Source organism: Clarias gariepinus, chromosome 16 (assembly GCF_024256425.1).
Source record: "Clarias gariepinus isolate MV-2021 ecotype Netherlands chromosome 16, CGAR_prim_01v2, whole genome shotgun sequence".
Classification (NCBI taxonomy): domain Eukaryota; kingdom Metazoa; phylum Chordata; class Actinopteri; order Siluriformes; family Clariidae; genus Clarias; species Clarias gariepinus.
The window spans coordinates 14,981,852-14,996,318 of record NC_071115.1 but is presented as its reverse complement, the minus strand read 5'-3'; positions in this window follow the sequence as shown (position 1 = coordinate 14,996,318).

Genomic DNA, 14,467 nt, shown 5'->3' with positions numbered 1-14,467 from the left:
AAAACCATGTTGATTTGTTCTATTACTCAGATGCCAACTTATAACACCAATGTACTGTATAAATAAGCAGACTAGAAGATGAAGAAATTAATGAATTTCATGACCACTTTATGCAGAAAACCATAAAATTGCAAATAGTTTACTTATTTATTCTTGCCACTGTATGATGAATTTTAAGTGCAAATTTAACACCAGGACCATTTTGGAACTGAGTCTTTACACTCTTACAAAAAACACCTTTCGTCTGAACTGAAAGTATTTTTGATGGTAACATACAGCTGAGAGTTCCCATTTAGAGAAGGGTTCCGGTAAAACCCGTTATAAAAGCTTAAACCATCCAAACAATACACAAGCAATGTTTTTTCCAAGGGGGTACATACATCACCTCAGACTAATGCCTGGCCTAAACTGTAGCCTACATAATTGTGCTCAGAGTGTACTTAATTCAGGTCAATACTTTCTCAGTGTTTCCCAATGCAGTTCTTAAAGACCCCCAGATAGTCTTTATATTTAATCTGTCCCAGCGTCTACACACCTCAGCCAGGTAATAAGAGCTATAGAATACTGACCTTGCTCTAGTATGTTAAGAGATGAAACACTAGGAAAAATAAACAAACCAAAAAAAAAAAAAAAGATGCAGTCTCCCTGCAAGTCCCTGAGGACTGAATCGTAAGCTAAGGTTGCTTAAACAAAAGTGCATACAGTAGTATTTTCCAATAAATGTCCTATATATCACTTGCCCTAAAAGAACTAGAATCCAGTCTTTAAATAAACAGTCTACTCACAGTAACATACATTGTGAAATCATACTGTAAATCTAGTCTATGTGATTAAGGCTTTATTCGAAAGCATAAAACGTTCTTCCTCTATTGGAAGCTTCAAGGTAAGTGTTATCTAAATATAACTTGAAAATCTGTTAATCCAGGAAATTGAGTTTCACTGAAGTAACGCATTTCTTTAGAAGATATTTTCCACCCAAAAAAAGGGAACATTAAAATTTAAGAGTGCAAGGTAGATTTTGTCAGTGGAGGGACAGAGAGATTTGAATTTTTCCCCCGGCGATATTAGTAACTCCTTCTCAGAAACTCACACACTCAGTTCCTGCTTTGATCCTGAGAGCTCAAATCTGGTTTTGAATTCTGAATAGCTCGATTACCAGGCATAGTCACAACTCATATATCTGTGCCACTGTGTGGGTCACATTCAAAAAGTCGTTTGAATCAGGCAAAGAAGACTGATAAAATAACATAAAAAAAGATAATTATTTCCCTCATACTTCGGAAAAATAGGAGTACTGTTGATAGTGGCAGTGATGAGTCACGGTCATCATTTTCATCATGATTACAAGAGAAGATATCAGCAATGTGTACAGCATTTTCAGCTTCTAGATAGCAGCACTATAATTCTAAATGACGAAAGACAGAGAGCATAGGGTTTACAAAAAGAGGACTTTTGAATAAGAACGAGTTTCAAAAAGCAAACTGTTTGTTCCACCCCCAATAGCCTCAACATCTGTTCATGTCTGGGGAAGAAAACGCAACCAATAAGCGTGCTTCTGGTTGGAAACAAAGCCGATATGGTTGCTGTGAGGTATGAGGATGTGGCTTGAATTGATACTGCCCATTAGAGGCAGGACCTCAGATGGTTCTGTAGGGGAAAACGGTGGCATTGTGTCCCTGTCCTGGTTTCCTCAAGGAGATGCCTATCTGTTAATGAGGCAATATGTTGCTGGCGGTGGCCTGCGCCACGTGTGTGCGCCTGCAGAGTACCCCACTCTGTCATGCTTGCCTCTCTTCTTGGCAGCATCTAAAATTGCATGCTTCGAAGTAATATTAGGACATACTTCAAAAAACAATATAAGTACATACTTTTTATTAAATTGAATAAGTAAAGTACCTGTATATCTGAAACCATGATTGAATTTAGATACAGTGGATAAACTTTAAAAAGTCTACACGTACTGTAACCCTGTTTAAGTAGCTGTTTTTTTATGTAAAAAAGATCAATCATGCGAGATTTTTTGTTTACATTTAATGTAATATACAATGTATCTGTTTGAAAACTACAGACTTTGTAGAAACAAAATATGTCATTTCCAAAAGAATGAGAAAACCTTATTTTAACTTTTTATTCTGGCTTGAGTAAAATACAGTTTGATTCACTGATCTTTTTATTCATAACCCGATATATTTAAGAAAGAAGAAAAAAGACCATGACTGCCAAATTTGAAATCATTAACATCAGTCTCTGTCTCATCACCTGAGGCAAATGCTAGAGGATTTAAAGATCATATGGTGAAATAATCAGTGATTACTTCAGTCTGTTCTGTTCTGTTTGCTAAACTCTTGCTTTTGCAGACCGTCACACAAATATAGTCATGAAGTCATAAAGATCACTGGTCGATATTCAATCCAGCAGAGGATCACTTCTGAGGCATAACTCAACTTTCAGGATGTGGCAGAATGAGATATGAACAGTGTATGATTACTTTATTTATGGGATAAAAGACTCACCGTTTAGAGGTCATGGGATATCTAGCTGTGGCAGTAGAGTGTGTCTGAAAAGTAAAGTTGTAACCTCATTAGCAGCCTCATAATTAACCTCATGCATCTTGATACATTATTTATTTGTTGTTTTATGGTTTTTATTAATTAAGCTGTTTCAGTACAAAACAAATTTGTGCGAGTGTGGTTTTTTTGGTGATTCCTGATTTAGGAGGGGTGACATGGTGGCATAGCGGTTAGCACTGTGTCCTTGTGCCTATAGGATCAGAGCTTGAGTTTCGCCTAAGGTCTGTGTGTGCGTGTGCATGGAGTTTGCATGTTCTCCCCATGCTCGGATTCCTCCAGGTCTTGCGGTTTCCTCCCACAGTCCGAAGACATGCAGATTGGTGTTACCTGATTGCCTGTAATGTGGGAGTGTGTACTTGTGTGCCGTGCGATGGATTGCCACCCATAGTACCCTGGGATACGCTCCAGGCCTCCGGTGACCCTGAGCAGGATAAGCGATATAGAAAATGAGCAAGTGAGTGATTTAGGTGGCAATCTTGTGTTAATCCATTAGATTACCTTGTTCCTGAGGCAGACAAAAAATGTCACCCCATTTTATTTGATATTTAAGAGAGGTCCGCTTAACTGTTTTACATTCCATAGTGAGCTCGGCCCAGCGGAGATATATCATACACAAAGGGCTTTACCTATTCTCATCCCGTGTCAGGGAGAGGTTCGGAAATGACAATCATTCAAGAGAAAGATTACACCTTCCGTTTTATTAGCTGATGAAACATCCCGGATGAATACAAATCAACCCGGATAATATGAATAGCCTACATGCTAGTTGTTCAGTCAACTTCATCTCAATCTCCTGCCTGTCAAGCCGTAACACTGTTATTTGGTCTTGAGAAAATCAAGCCACAATTTCTGCTTTCAATTAGAATAAACTAGAACAAATGGAATAGCTCTGAGGCATAATGATACAGCTCCGAAGGCTTGTTTGGAAACTGAACTAAAGAAGTATTCCTATAATCAAGGATATAAAGCTGCTCCTGAGACGAGGTAAATGAAGAATTTGCAGCTTCTCTTCAAATACACGGTTCTGGTTTGTGACTTTAAAAAAATCAATAAATCCATACTTGTTGCTTTTTCTGTTTCACCTTAATAATAACAATAGCGTACAATTTCTTTTATCCATTAATAACATATATCGTCCTCGCAGACTGTGAACAAAAGCCCAGTAAGATGCCCCATGCTAAGTGTCTGATTACCACGTTTGGGTTTCGAGCTTGTTTTTGCAGCTCCATGCAGGCAGCTCATTAGTGTTGGAGCTCTTTTGGTTTATGTCCCACTGTGGCTGCTGTTCTAATGTGGCACAGATGTTTCTTCTGATAATCTCACCCCTCTAGAGTCTAAAGTGTGCCTACTTCACATATGCTTGTACACAAACTTGGTCATGGACATGGTCTGTGTTTCTCTCTGCACACTCTCTCGCACTTCCACAATTATGTGATATCCCAGAATCAGGGTCTTGCTCCACTGCTACCAAACAGTGCACCTCAGTGGAAAGACCCGATTTCCCTTCGGAGAGAAATCATCCTTCACAGACGCAGCACTGTCCCTGAGACGGTTGTGTAGCCAAGCTGCAGATTGAAACTCGGAAAATGCCAGCTCACTGGAATAAAACCCCCACGGTGCTAACAGAACCTATGAATCATCAGACTGATAAATATTTCTACTTCTCAGTGGAGCTCTCATGAATCCCTTTTTAAAGTCTGTATAAAACGAAATTAGCACTCTCGCTCTCAGACTCATAGAAAGACAGACTGAGAGACAAGAGTAGGTGAGAAAATGTTAGCTATACTGTATGTAAATATATGTACAGGAAAGTCCATAATGAGTACACAAAGTCCGAAGGCTTGATCAAATCACAAGCATTCTCCCTTTTCATGCTAGCTCATGAAAAAAAGGATTATTGCATAAACATGCTAAAATTAAGGGCAGAATTTCCACATAAAAAATGGTAAATAATGGTTCAAACTGGTATGCGTAGGTTTAAACTCACTCACTCACTCACTTACTTATTCTCTATATCGTATATCATATTTCCTGGAAATCGAGCACGCCATGAGTGACACGCAAGCATCCAATCATTTAACAGCTGTCGTGTTCAGGTGCAAAAGTGGTAATAAAACAAACTTATTTCGTCACCTTTTCTGCTTTGACACCTTGGAATATGCAACACGTCCTCACTCGCGACCTACATCTGCTCCATCTGCTCCATCTCAGGAAACGACCCACAGGCAGTTCTCGTTGGAGAGGTACTCAGCAACAATAACTGCCAGTACCAGTGTGCAAAATGTGTAGCAACACATGTCAGGGTCCCGAGTGACGTGTCGCAACTGTCTCGTTTAAGGGCATAAAAACACTCAGCTTAGAACGATAATATATATTGGGAGTTAATTAGTATTCAACCATAAACTTAATATAGCATTTACTTTAATTTAATAGGGACTTCGGGGTGTTGCCATCATTCATACAAACAAGATCACTGTTACTAACATCCACACTGGATATCAATCAATATACTCAATATCAATCAATATAAATATATATATATGTGTGTGTGTGTATATATATATATATATCTCAATGAGCTATATATATACGCATAAAAATTTTTAGGCATACTGCGCAGCGCTACTGGAAGCGTCTAATGCCTATATGTTAGGTCAAGGACCTACGATGTACACACGCCGATCGATGACCCTAAGGGCTCTTGACCATCTGCTCTCTATGGATGTCACACAGAGAAATGTTGTACATTAAGAAGGCGCACTCCGAGCCCTTGAATAAATTACCACCATGAGCCTGATGTGCTACAAAGTACCACGATTTAACCATTTAGGCTCATCCTGTTCGTGTACATCATCTCTCTCTGAGCTGACATACAGTGTTACCTTGCAGTGGAGGAAAGCAGCTTATTCTAATGATGGATGTGCATAGGATGCAAAGGGAGCGTATTTAAACACTAGCGCCTAAGCCTTTCTTATTTACCCTCGACTTTCTAGATTTCATTTTGTAGAGCTCACATGTGGTTTGGGAAAGCATTTATTTATAAATGCAAAAAAATAACATAACCACCATTTCCACCCCGTCATAGTCCAACAGCCTTTTAATATCCATACACCATTTCACCACGGTGCATCCAATGATAGATAAAAAAAAAGAAGCACTGATTCAATCACATTGCTTGCTCCACCATGGAATATTGGGTCGCCTTAATGGTACGAGACGTCTTCCGTGCATCTTTTCAATGGCGTCTTCACTGCCTGCCCACCTTCTTGTTGTCCTCACCACACTCATTATATAGAAATCATTTACATGTGCTTTAGCAAGCAACGAGTGCTTGATCAGTCAAGAATATATAGTGCTGAGTAATAGCGAATAAACTTGTCCTCGGAGGGGCCATTAGATTACTTCACTTCAGGAGGAAGAGGAGTTCTTGATGCCGTGTTATATTATTTGTTTTTATGAGTGCCCTGCACTAGATAGATATAGGCTCCATGTTTGAAAATGCTTCGATTTTATTGCTGCATCTCATGTATTGAGGCATACACTTGGTGATTGTTTTTGCCCAGGATGTTGAAATTTCTCAATTTCTCTCTAGTCTCTGAATCAACTGCCACTACGGTTTGCTTCAGACATTTATGAGCTACGAAAGGTTTATTACTATGTTATTAAGTATTGATTTGGCATCATTCCACAAACGTCTTTTTTCCTTTTAAGTGTGACTATTACAACTCATCAGCAGGATCCCACAAGACAGCTTCAGAAGGATAACAAAAGCCTAATTGAAGCAGAACTGACGCAAGAGACAAAAGATACAGAAAAAAGAGGAACTCGCTGTTCTTTAGCTTTACCAGTAATGGTCAGATAACAGCGATTTAACAGACCGAGTTTTCTGAAGCAAAATTTAACCTTTTAAGGTACTCAGAAATTCACAGTATTTTTTTGTATGATTTTGGTAAAAATAAAAAATAAATAAATAAATAAAAGTAGGACAGCCTTCAGGGATCTGGGTTCGAGTCTCACCTCGGGTCTGTGTGCATGGAGTTTGGTAGGTTTCCTCTGGGTCCTCCGAATTCCTCCCAAAGTCCAAAGACAGGCCCTTTGAATGATAGATTAAAAAAAGATATGCACTGATTCAATACACTGATTCACGCTGCTTGCTCCACCATGGAACACTGCATTGCCTTAATGGTGCAAGATGTCCTCCGCGCATCCTTTCAATGGCGTCTTCACTGCCTGCTCATCATTTGGGGTTACCAAATTGTCTGTAGTGTGTATATGTGTGCCCTGTGATGGATTGGCACCTGTCCAGGATGTACCCCACCTTATGCCCTAAGTCTCCTGGGATAGTTTCCAGGCCCCCCATGACCCTGTTTACAACATAAAGCGGTATAGATGATGAATGAGCGAGTGAGCCTTTAGAGATGGTACGAAAGTGTTAACGTTAATGTTGACTCTAGCTCTAGTTCCCACAACCTTTACAACACCAAGGCAAACTTTAATTGTGCCTATAACAAAGTTACAGCAATCAATAAGAGATTTAATATAAAGTTAGGCCCTGTGGAGAAGCTGATGCTGGCCATCTCATTGTTCATTAAAAGCACCATGCTGGAGCTCCTGTGTGACACTGGCTGTATCCTGAGGGGAACAAACAGCTGAGACAAGAGCAGATAAGAGAGAAGATTAATAACTTCTTCAATTATAGTGACTGTTTTGCTTACAGACACCCAGCATTCAACATAACTTAAGGATTGAATCATTGCCTTCCTGGGGTTGAACTCGGCTAGTTCGCAGAAATGACGAACTGACACAAGGTCTTTCACACACTTCAGAAAACCCCTAACAAAAATGACTTGGAATATGAAATCTATAGGATTGCTGCTACTTTTAATCCTTCTTCACACACCTATCTGTTTTTTTTTTCTTTTTCCTTTTTGGTGTCAGAGGCATAAAAATACTCAGACCTTTCCTACAAGAACACAATCAGAACAAATGAAACCCCAAATGGAAAATAAGCTCCAAACTTAGAAATTTAAAATAGGTTATATTAAGTCACACTCTGTGTGGGAAGCAAGATAACGGGGCTTTTGAATAAACCAGACGTTCACACAACATTTCTTTGGACACTGGTTTGAGAGCATCCTTTTAGAACTGCGTGAAGGACTGTTATTTAAAAGGGAGTCAAAATGTGGCCATCATGGGGTGGGCTGCCGACTTAAATGCGTTGCATGGGTTGTTAGGATAAAGCTATGGAAATGACTTTAACAAAGTTTCTGATGGAAAAGTACTAGCCATAAGGATAAAGCATAACTGGGCTAACTAATCTAGATCTTTATTACAAATATTTCTGTATTATGGAAGTTTGGAAGCTAACAATAATATTTGAATCGGAAACTCATGAGGGTCATAAATGTTTGCTAAATTTAAATAAAAATAAAAAAGGCAGATTTTATGTAAAATAAGACCAAAGGTGAAGATTACAGCTGCTTTCAGAGTGGTCAAATTCAGCATTACCAATAACGGAATGGAATGTTGTGCTCATATTCCTGAAGGTGCTGATATAATAATACAACGATATAATATAATTCAATATATTCTAAATTAACATCCATTTATTAAGATTTCAATTTGTGAGATTTGTTCAGATTTTCTCAAATTCTTTTTCATTATTTAAAATCGTAGAAATGTGTTTTTTAATGATAGATTTTACTTTAAAGGCAAAATCATTGAAAATTAAAAAAATGACAAATTTTAAGACATTTTTCAGGACTTCATTTTTTTAACTTTTGGAAAGTTTTAAACAATTTTTATTGTTTTCATTTTTATCATTTCAAGAGCGTTGCATTACAGTATTCCTCGCCCATTTAGGTATGTTTTTTTTTTAAGAAGTGTATATATAAATACCATTTTCTTTTTAAACATATGACGCTAAAGGCATAGAATGTGCAAAAATATAAAAACGCTTATTTTCTTAAATATTTTTCAAGAAACTGATACTGGCACTGACCCAGTTACCAAATATGGTTCTTCTCCTAATTAAGTGTTAAGACAGCACACTGCTCCTTGAGATTAGCAGTGTCACCAAGCACCTTCAGGGTTTGGGAGTTCGTATGTTCTCCACTTGCTTTGTGGGTTTTCTTTGGGTAACCACATGTGATGTTGGCTAGTGTGTAAATGAGTGTGTGAATGTGTATGTGTGTGTATGTGTGCCCTGCGATGTCCAGGGGGTACCCCGAAGTAGCCCTAAGTCTCCTGGGATAGGTTCCGGTCCCCCCGCGACCCTGTACACGGGATGGTGAGAGTGAGAGTTTTGTGGTGTTACCTCACACCTTTAGGGTTTCTGAGTTTGTATGTTTTCCCCCTTTTTTGTGGTTTTCCTCTGAATACTTGTTTCCAGGCTCCCCATCACCCTAGAAAAGTAGTACAGATAATGTATTGATTTTTTTCCTTTTTATCGTAAAAAGTAAAAATAAAATAATAAAAACAGTTTAAAAATGTTAATTAATTAAACACACCTGGAAATGTTTATGTAATGCCATAAAAAATATTTAACATTCAAATTCTTTTGTCAGCTCCGTGGGTATTCCTCTGGCTTCTCCAGTTTCTTTCCAGCTCCAAAAGAAGGTAGATTGTCAGAAGGTAGATTAGCTATGCTAAATTGCTCATAGATGTAAATGAGCCTGTGCATAATGCCTGGTGATGGAGTAGTATCTTATTCAGGGTGTTCCCAGGATAGGCTTCGGATCTGCGGGGACTCTGATGAGGATAAACCGATTACTGAAGATAAATGAATGAATTAAAGGTATTTTCATGGATCACTATCAAATATGATAAGAATATTAACAACACTTACTGGAGATCCAACAGGGAAAAAAAGAAAAAACGCTCTAGTTTTGATCTCGTATGAAGTGAACCACACGTTTCGAGTAAACGTACAGGAGCTCAGCTGTCAGGTAGCTGAAATAAACGCCAGACAACCTGTCATAATTAATCTCATCCAAAATAAATTAGAGAAGAAATAGGAATGTTTTTTTTTTTATCCAGTGCATGGTGCAGGTACTCTAATGTCATTCATTTGAACCTAAATAAGTGTAGCCTCTCCTGAAGAGCAAAAAAAAAAAAAAAAAAAGTAAAACAGAGTACCACTTTCTCAAAGGCAGGCTTTACAATCTTTCCGCGCTACTCATATAAGAAACCTCTGAGTTATGACCTTGAATGAATGTGTTTCCAAGATAAAGCAATCCCAGCGCATATAAAGGACTTTGGCTGAAAGAGGTAGAAGAGGGGGTCCAGGGTGAGGCTAGGAATTAATGAACCTCACACACACTCACACACACACACACACACACACACTCACACACACATACACACACGGCATGGAAGGGAAGTAATCTGAGCTAGGGCACAGTGTACATTAATGAAGTAGACAGCCTCTGCTCTTTTAGGCCACTGATGAGCGGAACATGCAATTAGCACAGCGGCTGATGAAATTGCATGGCCTTAAAACAAGTTGCATAAACACAACCTTTATTATTATTATTTTTCTGTGTGATCCGTCACGAGCAGAAGGCTGTAATGTGTGCCGAACCATCTGCTTTGGTTTCTTTCTTAAAAAAAGAAGGTCACGGAGGCAACAGACATAGGTGTGCTATGACACATTAAGCATATCATCTAGCTCGTTTACACGCACCATTTATCTTTGAAGCTGTACAACTCCAGGCTTCAGAGCGTGAGCACAATGACTTTGAAGACAAAGTTGAAATTGAACTTATTTATGGGTTTTTAATAGAGTCTTGGGCCTCTTTTGGATGGAGTGATTTTTTTTCCCAGTGAATTGCATAATCTACTTTTTTTTCTATACACAAAGCAAAAGAGGTGTAAAATCATAAAAGATCCCTTTGAACGTAAGCTGATTGTTGGTGTATTGATGCTTCTTTTGCCGGACTGAAAAAACACAATGAGCTTGGTTATGGATGACACACTGTTTGAATGAAGAACATGTAAAAAGCTTAGGTTGTAAAAGTGGAGCCCTGCATTGGACGATAAGGGCTCGGCGATGCGAAGATTGTTTACTTCCCAATTTTTATGTAACGGCTCATAAATTATCCGGGAACAACTTTTTATGTTGTTTAGCTCCCAGGGTAGACTCAGCCACGTCTTCCACACATTGGAGTTAAAAAAATAAATAAATAAATAAAATCAGCCCATGGAGGGTCAGAAAAAGTAATAAGATGCCAGACGTGTAGATAGAACTGACACGATCATATATATTCCATATCTCCGTTCATCATTAAGTCATTAAATTTGCATGGCTCATTTTTGCAGCACTAGGCACTCGGTTTCGGTGGGCTCCGAATGAGGGAGTCCGCCATGTCAGACATCAATAATTCAGACTTCCTCATGTGCCAGTTTGTCTACGAAAAAAGCCCTGCTGAGATTCAGTGTAAAGATGTATTACATACCCAAATACCAAACTAGCACACTCCCCAGGCATTTAAAGAAGCTGGCCCTGGGCCCTGTGGCTCCATCCTGCTGCTTTATTAGCGTTGCTAGTCCTTTTCTATCAGTGCGTACAAGCACAGTCTCCCATGAGCTTCACCCCCAGGCATCACCGCTGCCAATAAATCTCCCATCAGGCCATTGTCTGCTGCCTGACTTTCCTCATCATTTCTGCATGACCCACAGGCATCTCTTTAAGCTTGGTTCCACCTACAGTATATTGCTCTGGATCATGTGTGTGTGTGATCATAACTTTTCCAACCTGCTTATTTTTTTATTATTATTATGCTCAGATTTCTGTAGCAGGTCTAAAATTAAAACCACACTTTTTATATCTGGATGTGTTTAAGACTTACCAGATTGATTTTTTTCCCTTCTCTCTTTATCTTTCCCCTTCACTCACTCCCTCCCTCCCTCACTCACTTACTCAGACACACACTGTTTATCTTTCTCTCTCTCTCTCTCAAGCTCATCCTCTCTTACTTTCCTTCTATCTCCATCTCTTTTTGAGCTCAGGTGTTGGAGAGAGTGGTTCCTGCTTGCACGGCTTGCCACTGTCAGTCTCGGTCCATAAATCAGCAGTCATTCAGCACTTCCCTAGCGTGATGTGTACTCTCCCTCACTAACAACGCATTCTCTCCTTTGATAGATGAGGCGAAGGACCTGTTGACGGCTGCCATCTCCGCGGCTCTTCCTCCAGAGTCAGGCAGTGCAGCTAAGAGAATAGATTTATTTCAAGCTCCCTTTTATATCCCAGCTGCCCTGTTTGATCATTTCTAGCTGCATCCACAACCGCAGCAGGATTTCTAGGTGCCGCGGTTCTGTCCTTGTGGGTGGCTTATGTTATATAACAGAGGTTATGAAAGAGTTCGAGTAAGTGACAGAGGTTAATGATTGGAATGTGCTGGTGAAAATCAATGCTGTGATGTACTTATCTAGGGCACCACTCAATCAATCAATCCTCTAGACACATAATAACTCATAATAATGGACCATCCCTTAGACTTCTAGAGCAGGTTTAAATATTCCATGTTCTTTTTACGTGCAGGTTTTACAGACGCCCTTCTTGACACAACCCTCCCATTTTATCCAGGCTTGGGACCAGCACTGCATCTTATGCATGGGCTGGGAATCCAACCCGGACCTTCCGCATGGCAGACGAGAGATCGACCACTGAGCCACCAATGCCTTGACGAAATATTCCATGTACTTTTTTTGCCAAAAGAATATTATTGGAATGCTGCCTGTTGCTCGGAATAACTCCGAGACCTTCAACGACATTTCGCCCTCGTACACGCAGTTATATAGCTGTTATGTATTCAGATCATTTTTTCAAACATTACAATGAAGCAAACATTTTCTCTTCGCCCCATCACTTTTTTCAAAATAATGCAACGTGAAACATTGAGGTCGCTCATCAGAGTGTTCTTCCCGTTTCCGGAAAGATCAAACAATGCAATATATCAAACACATGTTTGGACTTTATTGCCTTTTGAGTTAGACAGGATGTTAACACCTCAAACCATTTTTCATCACCAAAATGTTTCCTCCTGCTCCTCCTCCTCCCTCATTCTCCTCAGAAAACCTTATATTGACATGGGCATTGCAATAGGATGTACGCTGTATATTTGCAAGGAAACAAACAACAAAGCTTATTCAGATTCCTGGGGTATTCATGGAGTATCAGGAGGCGACTCCTACACATTCATCCGCACATACATATATATTACACATATTACGCATACTGTATGTGTGCAATAGCACCTGTCCTCGTCCATCTTCAAATCACGTTCCTTCTAGCTGAGTTATTAAGGAATGCCTGGTTTATGGAATTCAGCCCCAGGGGAGAAGGTCATGATAAAATAGGATTGTCTTAGAGGCATGGATGCCACTCCATGTTATATGCACCAGTGTGTATAGGTACCCCTCCTGGGGACGTCCTCTCTTACACAATACGTTATGTCGTCCACCTGTTCCGCAGCCTCCACAGCATCGCGATAACTCTTATTCGCTGCCTCTAGGAGAAACTCGGCTCTGGCGGCGTAGCTGTTTGAAGTAATGCTTTTGGTTCCGTGAGCTGAAATCTATTCCCACTGCCATAATGCTGTTTAATTTGATGTGCCTGAGCCCAGTCAGCTGTGATATCACAGTGTGTGTGTGCTACTTACTGTAGCAGAATCACTGCGAAATTGCTGCAGAATGAAGATTGAAGCTGCCAAAAACAGTAAGGAAATCATGTCTCGATAACAATGGAGGTCTTAAATAAATCGTTAGGCAGAGCCGTCAGTTTGCTTCCTCCTTTAATGGTTTTGTCTGAGGATGTGATTGCCTGTTCCTATTTGCGCGAATGAGTGGCGGCAGATTTCAATATCATCCGATAATCATGTAGATCTTTCACCACCGCTGTTTGACACAGCTTTTCAGGACAAGGCTCGGATGTCTTATCCGTCTAGGTCCCCCTATCACTCTGAAGCAATTAACCCTGGATAGCCTGTCTGTGTTTTGCAACAGCGCATTAGCATGTCTGAGAACAGACTCGAGTGGATTGCAGCCATTAACATTGAATGAATAATGTTGCCAGGCATCCAGAATAGAACTGCTACCCTGACAAACAGTGACCATCAACTGTTCGAGATGAAACAAATAAGTCTCAGCGGAGTCGGTCGTTTACATGATAAACAGCGCGAGCATGAGGTGGAGAACACAGTGCATGCATGTTAAATGAGTGATCTTAGACTAGCAGGACATGCTGACATTATCCGAGACCAAAGCACAAAAAACGAACAACAAAGACTCGTTTATTTATATAGTGCTCTTCAACATTTTTTTTTCTTCTGAAAGCTGCAGCTCACACAGAGAGCAAAACTAAATAATTATAAACAACCACCGGTCATGTAACAGTAGCTTAAGAAGAACAATATAATCTGTTTACATCTACACTCCTCTTTGCACAATCAATGCACATTGTTATTAAAAAAAATTACAAGCCCTGTTAACATATTCCACTTTATTCCAGATATAAAGCTGAAATGTTACCTTTAAATGTTTACATGATAGACAGCAAGAGCATGAGTTGGCTTATGTCGAGAATACTGTACATCACATGCATGTTAAATGAGTGGTTTTGGATCAGCCGGACATGGCCATTTTATACTGTAGGTTCCGATGTCTTACTTTTTGTAAATTCTCTAAACAAAAAAAAATTCTGTATAATAAATAAATAAAGATATAAATATTTGTCACATGTCATGGGCACTTCTCCACCTCACCACAAGAGGGACCATCTAAAAAAATGTGATCATGTTCTATGATTGTTACGTCTATATCTTGTTTGCCATGTCTCAGGGCACTTCAGTCTTTTGTGAAAAGGGCTGGTGTATGTGTAGGGCTCCATTTCAAACAAG